This window comes from Kogia breviceps, chromosome 7 (assembly GCF_026419965.1).
Source record: "Kogia breviceps isolate mKogBre1 chromosome 7, mKogBre1 haplotype 1, whole genome shotgun sequence".
Taxonomy (NCBI): domain Eukaryota; kingdom Metazoa; phylum Chordata; class Mammalia; order Artiodactyla; family Physeteridae; genus Kogia; species Kogia breviceps.
The window spans coordinates 85,797,594-85,805,096 of NC_081316.1; positions in this window are offsets into that span (position 1 = coordinate 85,797,594).

The window sequence follows — 7,503 nt, forward strand, 5'->3', positions numbered from 1 at the left end:
GTGTGCGTTGCAGGGCGCGGCTGATCGTTAGGGTAGGCCTCAGGGTTCAGTCTGCGGGTGTGGCTTAGGGCTCAGGGTCAGAGTTGGAGCTAGGGTTAGGGTTTGGCTCCCGGTGAGGCCTAGGGTCGAGATTGTGGTACGGATACGTGTTCGCGGGCGTGTGCGTTGCAGGGCGCAGCTTATCGTTCGGGTAGGCCTCAGGGCTCAGGCTGAGGGTGAGGCTTAGGGTTCAGGGTCAGGGATGGAGCTAGGGTTAGGGTTAAGCTCCCGGTGAGGCCTAGGGTCGAGATTGTGGTACGGATATGTGTTAGGGGGCGTTTTCCTTGCAGGGCGTGGCTTATCGTTAGGGTAGGCCTCAGGTTTCAAGCTGCAGGTGAGGCTTAGGGTTCATGGTCACAGATGGAGCTAGGGTTAGGTTTAGTCTCCCGGTTAGGCCTAGGGTCGAGATTCGGTTTCGGATTCGTGTTATGTGGCGTGTGCGTTGCAGGGCGTGGCTTATTATTAGGGTTGGCCTCCTTAGGGTTGAGGCTGCGTGTGAGGCTTAGGGTTCAGGGTCAGGATTTTAGCTAGGGTTAGGGTTAGGCTCCCAGTGAGGTTTAGGGTCGAGATTGGTGTACGGATTCGTGTTCGGGGGCGTGTGCGTTGCAGGACGTGGATTATCGTTAGGGTAGGCCTCAGGGTTTAAAGTGCGGATTAGGCTTAGGGTTTAGGGCCAGGGTTGGAGATAGGATTCGGGTTCGGCTCCCGGTGAGGCCTAGGGTCCCTATTGGGGTACGGATACATGTTCGGGGGCGTCTGCATTGCAGGGCACGGCTGATCATTAGGATAAGCCTCAGGGTTCAGGCTGCGGGTGAACCTTAGGGTTCAGTGTAACGGTTGGACTTAGGGTTAGGGTTAGGCTTCCGGTGAGGCCTAGGTTCGATATTGGGGTACGGATACGTGTTAGGGGGCGTGTGCGTTGCCCAGCGCGGCTTATCGTTAGGGTAGGCCTCAGGGTTCAGGCTGCAGGTGAGGTTTAGTGTTCAGGGTCAGGGATGGAGCTAGGGTTATGGTTAGGCTCCCGATGAGGCCTAGGGTCGAGATTGGGGTACGGATACGTGTTAAGGGGCATGTGCGTGGCAGGGCGTGGCTAATCGTTAGGGTTGGCCTCCTCAGGGTTGAGGCTGCGGGAGAGGCTTAGGGTTCAGTGTCAGGGTTTTAGCTAGGGTTAGAGTTAGGCTCCCGGTGAGTCCTAGGGTCGAGATTGGGGTCCGGATACGTGTTCGGGGGCATGTGCGTTGCAGGGCGTGGCTTATCGTTAGGGTAGGCCTCAGGGTTCAGCCTGCGGGTGAGGCATAGTGTTCAGGGTAAGGGTTGGACTTAGGGTTAGGATTAGGCTCTCAGTGAGTCCCAGGGTGGCGATTGGGGTACGGACATGTGTTAGGGGCCGATTTCGTTGCACGGCGTGGCTGATCGTTAGGGTAGGCCTCAGGGTTGAGGCTGTAGGTGAGGCTTAGATTTCAGTGTCAGAGTTGGAGCTAGGGTTATGGTAAGGCTACCCGTGAGACATACGGTAGAGATTGTGTTACGGATACGTTTTAGGGGGCATGTGCGTTGCAGGGCGTGGCTTATCGTTAGGGTAGGCCTCAGGGTTCAGGGTGCGTGTGAGGCTTAGGATTCGGGGTCAGGGTTGGAGGTAGAGTTAGGTTTAGTCTCCCGGTGAGGGCCTAGGGTCGAGATTGGGGTACGGTTACGTGTTTGGGGGCGTGTGCGTTGCAGGGTGCGTCTTATCGTTAGGGTAGATCTCAGGGTTCTGGCTGCGGGTTATGCTTAGGGTTCAGGGGCAGGGTTGGAGCTAGGGTTAGGGTTAGGCTCCCGGTGAGGCCTAGGGTCGAGATTGGGTTACGGATACATGTTTGGGGGCGTGTGCGTTGCAAGGCGCGGCTGATCGTTAGGGTAGGCCTCAGGGTTCAGTCTGCAGGTGTGGCTTAGGGCTCAGGGTCAGAGTTGGAGCTAGGGTTAGGGTTTGGCTCCTGGTGAGGCCTAGGGTCGAGATTGTGGTACGGATACGTGTTCGGGGGCGTGTGCGTTGCAGGGCGCAGCTTATCATTAGGGTAGGCCTCAGGGTTAAGGCTGCGGGAGAGGCTTAGTGTTCAGAGTCGGGATGGAGCTAGGGTTAGGGTTAGGCTTCCGGTGAGGCCTAGGGTCGCGATTGGGGTACGGATATGTGTTAGGGTGCGTTTTCGTTGCAGGGCGCGGCTTATCATTAGGGTAGTCCTCAGGGTTCAGGCTGCGGGTGAGGCTTAGGGTTCAGGGTCTGGATGGAGCTAGGGTTAGGGATAGGCTCCCGGTGAGGCCTAGGGTCGTGATTGGGGTACGGATACATGTTCGGGGGCATGTGCGTTGCAGGGCGTGGCTTATCGTTAGGGTTGGCCTCCTCAGGGTTGAGGCTACGGGTGAGGCTTAGGGTTCAAGGTCAGGGTTTCAGCTAGGGTTGGGTTAGGCTCCCAGTGAGGTTTAGGGTCGAGATTGGTGTACGGATTCGTGTTCGGGGGCGTGTGCGTTGCAGGACGTGGATTATCATTAGGGTAGGCCTCAGGGTTTAAAGTGCGGATTAGGCTTAGGGTTTAGGGCCAGGTTTGGAGCTAGGATTCGGGTTCGGCTCCCGGTGAGCCCTAGGGTCCCTATTGGGGTACGGATACATGTTCGGGAGCGTCTGCATTGCAGGGCACGGCTGATCATTAGGATAAGCCTCAGGGTTCAGGCTGCGGGTGAACCTTAGGGTTCAGTGTAACGGTTGGACTTAGGGTTAGGGTTAGGCTTCCGGTGAGGCCTAGGTTCGATATTGGGGTATGGATACGTGTTACGGGGCGTGTGCGTTGCCCAGCGCGGCTTATCGTTAGGGTAGGCCTCAGGGTTCAGGCTGCAGGTGAGGTTTAGGGTTCAGGGTCAGGGATGGAGCTAGGGTTATGGTTAGGCTCCCGGTGAGTCCTAGGGTCGAGATTGGGGTCCGGATACGTGTTCGGGGGCATGTGCGTTGCAGGGCGTGACTTATCGTTAGGGTAGGCCTCAGGGTTCAGCCTGCGGGTGAGGCTTAGTGTTCAGGGTAAGGGTTGCACTTAGGGGTAGGATTAGGCTCTCAGTGAGTCCCAGGGTGGCTATTGGGGTACGGATATGTGTTAGGGGGCGATTTCGTTGCACGGCGTGGCTGATCGTTAGGGTAGGCCTCAGGGTTGAGGCTGTGGGTGAGGCTTAGGGTTCAGGGCCAGGGTTGGAGCTAGGGTTAGGGTTCGGATCCCGGTGGTGCCTAGGATCGCTATTGGGGTACGGATACGTGTTAGGGGGCGTGTGCGTTGCAGGGTGTGGCTTATTTTTAGGGTAGTCCTCAGGGTTCAGGCTGTGGGTGTGGCTTAGTCTTCAGGGTCAGGGTTGTAGCTAGGGTTAGGTTAGGTCTCCCGGTGAGGTGTAGGGTGGAGATTGGGGTAGGGATACGTGTTCGGGGGCGTGTGCGTTGCGGGGCGTGTGCGTTGCAGGGCGTGGCTTATCGTTAGGCTAGGCCTCAGGGTTCAGCCTGCGGGTGAGGCTTAGTGTTCATGGTAAGGGTTGGTTTTAGGTTTAGGATTAGGGTCCCAGTTAGTCCCAGGGTCCCGATTGGGGTACGGATATGTGTTAGGGGGCGTTTCCATTGCAGGGCGCGGCTTATCGTTATGGTAGGCCTCAGGGTTCAGGCTGCATGTGAGGCTTAGGGTTCAGAGTCAGGGTTGGAGCTAGGGTTAGGTTTAGGCTCTCGCTGAGGCCTACGGTCGAGATTGGGGTACGGATACGTGTTAGGGGGCGTGTGCGTTCCAGGGAGCGGCTTATCGTTAGGGTAGGCCTCAGGGTTCATCCTGCAGGTGAGTCTTAGTGTTCAGCCTCTGGTTTGGAGCAAGGGTTAGGTTTAGTCGCCCGGTGAGGCCTAAGGTGGAGATTGGGGTACGGATACATGTTAGGGGGCGTGTGCATTGCAGGTCGCGACTTATCATTACGGTAGGCCTCAGGGTTCAGGCTGCGGGTGAGACTTAAGGTTCATGGTCAGGGTTGGAGGTAGAGTTAGGTTTAGTCTCCCGGTGAGGGCCTAGGGTCGAGATTGGGGTACGGTTACGTGTTTGGGGGCGTGTGTGTTGCAGGGCGCGTCTTATCGTTAGGGTAGGCCTCAGAGTTCAGTCTTCGGGTGAGCCTTAGGTTTCAGGGTCATTGTTGGAGGTAGGTTAAGGTTAGGCTCCCGATGAGGCCTAGGTTCGTGATTGGCGTACGGATACGTGTTTGGTGTCCTGTGCGTTGCACGTCGCGGCTTATCGTTAGGGTAGGCCTCAGGTTTCAGGCTGCGGGTGAGGCTTAGGGTTCAGGGTCAGGGATGGAGCTAAGGTTAGGGTTACGCTCCCGGTGAGGCCTAGGGTCGAGATTGTGGTACGGACATGTGTTAGGGGGCGTTTTTGTTGCAGGGCGCGGCTTATACTTAGGGTAGGCCTCGGGGTTCAGGCTCTGGGTGAGGTTTAGGTTTCAGGGTCAGGGTTGGAGCTAAGGATAGGGTTATGCTCTCGCTGAGGCCTAGGGTCAAGATTGGGGTATGGATACGTGTTAGGGGGCGTGTGCGTGGCAGGGCGCAGCTTATCGTTACGGTAGGCCTCACGGTTCAGGCTGCGGGTGAGGCTTAGGTTTCAGGGTCAGGGCTGGAGCCAGGGTTAGGTTTAATCTCCCGGTTAGGCCTATGTTGCAGATTGGGGTACGGATACATGTTAGGGGGCGTGTGCGTTGCAGGGCGTGGCTTATCGTTAGGGTAGGCCTCAGGGTTCAGGCTGCGGGTGAGGCTTAGGGTTCGGGGTCAGGGTTGGAGGTAGAGTTAGGTTTAGTCTCCCGGTGAGGGCCTAGGGTCGAGATTGGGGTACGGTTACGTGTTTGGGGGCGTGTGCGTTGCAGGGCGCGTCTTATCGTTAGGGTAGACCTCAGGGTTCTGGCTGCGGGGAATGCTTAGGGTTCAGTGGCAGGGTTGGAGCTAGGGTTAGGGTTAGGCTCCCGGTGAGGCCTAGGGTCGAGATTGGGTTACGGATACGTGTTTGGGGGCGTGTGCGTTGCAGGGCGCGGCTGATCGTTAGGGTAGGCCTCAGGGTTCAGTCTGCGGGTGTGGCTTAGGGCTCAGGGTCAGAGTTGGAGCTAGGGTTAGGGTTTGGCTCCCGGTGAGGCCTAGGGTCGAGATTGTGGTACGGATACGTGTTCGCGGGCGTGTGCGTTGCAGGGCGCAGCTTATCGTTCGGGTAGGCCTCAGGGCTCAGGCTGAGGGTGAGGCTTAGGGTTCAGGGTCCGGGATGGAGCTAGGGTTAGGGTTAAGTTCCCGGTGATGCCTAGGGTCGAGATTGTGGTACGGATATGTGTTAGGGGGCGTTTTCCTTGCAGGGCGTGGCTTATCGTTAGGGTAGGCCTCAGGTTTCAAGCTGCAGGTGAGGCTTAGGGTTCATGGTCACAGATGGAGCTAGGGTTAGGTTTAGTCTCCCGGTTAGGCCTAGGGTCGAGATTCGGTTTCGGATTCGTGTTATGCGGCGTGTGCGTTGCAGGGCGTGGCTTATTATTAGGGTTGGCCTCCTTAGGGTTGAGGCTGCGTGTGAGGCCTAGGGTTCAGGGTCAGGATTTTAGCTAGGGTTAGGGTTAGGCTCCCAGTGAGGTTTAGGGTCGAGATTGGTGTACGGATTCGTGTTCGGGGGCGTGTGCGTTGCAGGACGTGGATTATCGTTAGGGTAGGCCTCAGGGTTTAAAGTGCGGATTAGGCTTAGGGTTTAGGGCCAGGGTTGGAGCTAGGATTCGGGTTCGGCTCCCGGTGAGGCCTAGGGTCCCTATTGGGGTACGGATACATGTTCGGGGGCGTCTGCATTGCAGGGCACGGCTGATCATTAGGATAAGCCTCAGGGTTCAGGCTGCGGGTGAACCTTAGGGTTCAGTGTAACGGTTGGACTTAGGGTTAGGGTTAGGCTTCCGGTGAGGCCTAGGTTCGATATTGGGGTACGGATACGTGTTAGGGGGCGTGTGCGTTGCCCAGCGCGGCTTATCGTTAGGGTAGGCCTCAGGGTTCAGGCTGCAGGTGAGGTTTAGTGTTCAGGGTCAGGGATGGAGCTAGGGTTATGGTTAGGCTCCCGATGAGGCCTAGGGTCGAGATTGGGGTACGGATACGTGTTAAGGGGCATGTGCGTGGCAGGGCGTGGCTAATCGTTAGGGTTGGCCTCCTCAGGGTTGAGGCTGCGGGAGAGGCTTAGGGTTCAGTGTCAGGGTTTTAGCTAGGGTTAGAGTTAGGCTCCCGGTGAGTCCTAGGGTCGAGATTGGGGTCCGGATACGTGTTCGGGGGCATGTGCGTTGCAGGGCATGGCTTATCGTTAGGGTAGGCCTCAGGGTTCAGCCTGCGGGTGAGGCTTAGTGTTCAGGGTAAGGGTTGGACTTAGGGTTAGGATTAGGCTCTCAGTGAGTCCCAGGGTGGCGATTGGGGTACAGACATGTGTTAGGGGGCGATTTCGTTGCACGGCGCGGCTGATCGTTAGGGTAGGCCTCAGGGTTGAGGCTGTGGGTGAGGCTTAGATTTCAGTGTCAGAGTTGGAGCTAGGGTTATGGTAAGGCTACCCGTGAGACATACGGTAGAGATTGTGTTACGGATACGTTTTAGGGGGCATGTGCGTTGCAGGGCGTGGCTTATCGTTAGGGTAGGCCTCAGGGTTCAGGCTGCGGGTGAGGCTTAGGGTTCGGGGTCAGGGTTGGAGGTAGAGTTAGGTTTAGTCTCCCGGTGAGGTCCTAGGGTCGAGATTGGGCTACGGTTACGTGTTTGGGGGCGTGTGCGTTGCAGGGCGCGTCTTATCGTTAGGGTAGACCTCAGGGTTCTGGCTGCGGGTTATGCTTAGGGTTCAGGGGCAGGGTTGGAGCTAGGGTTAGGGTTAGGCTCCCGGTGTGGCCTAGGGTCGAGATTGGGTTACGGATACGTGTTTGGGGGCATGTGCGTTGCAGGGCGCGGCTGATCGTTAGGGTAGGACTCAGGGTTCAGTCTGCGGGTGTGGCTTAGTGCTCAGGGTCAGAGTTGGAGCTAGGGTTATGGTTTGGCTCCCGGTGAGGCCTAGGGTCGAGATTGGGGAAAGGATACCTTTTTCGGGCATGTGCATTGCAAGGCACGGGTGATTGTTAGGGTAGGCCTCAGGGTTCAGGCTGCGGGTGAACCTTAGGGTTCATGGTAAGGGTTGGAGCTTAGGTTACGGTTTGGCTCCCGGTGAGGCATAGGGTCGAGATTGTGGTACGGATACGTGTTAGGGGGCGTGTGCATTGCAGGGCGCAGCTTATCATTAGGGTAGGTCTCAGGGTTCATGCTGTGTGTAAAGCTTAGTGTTCACTGTCAGGGTTGTAGCTAGGGTTAGGGTTAGGCTCCCAGTGAGGCATAGGGTCGAGTTTGTGGTACGGATATGTCTTAGGGGGCGTTTTCGTTGCAGGGCGCTGCTTATCGTTAGGGTAGGCCTCAGGGTT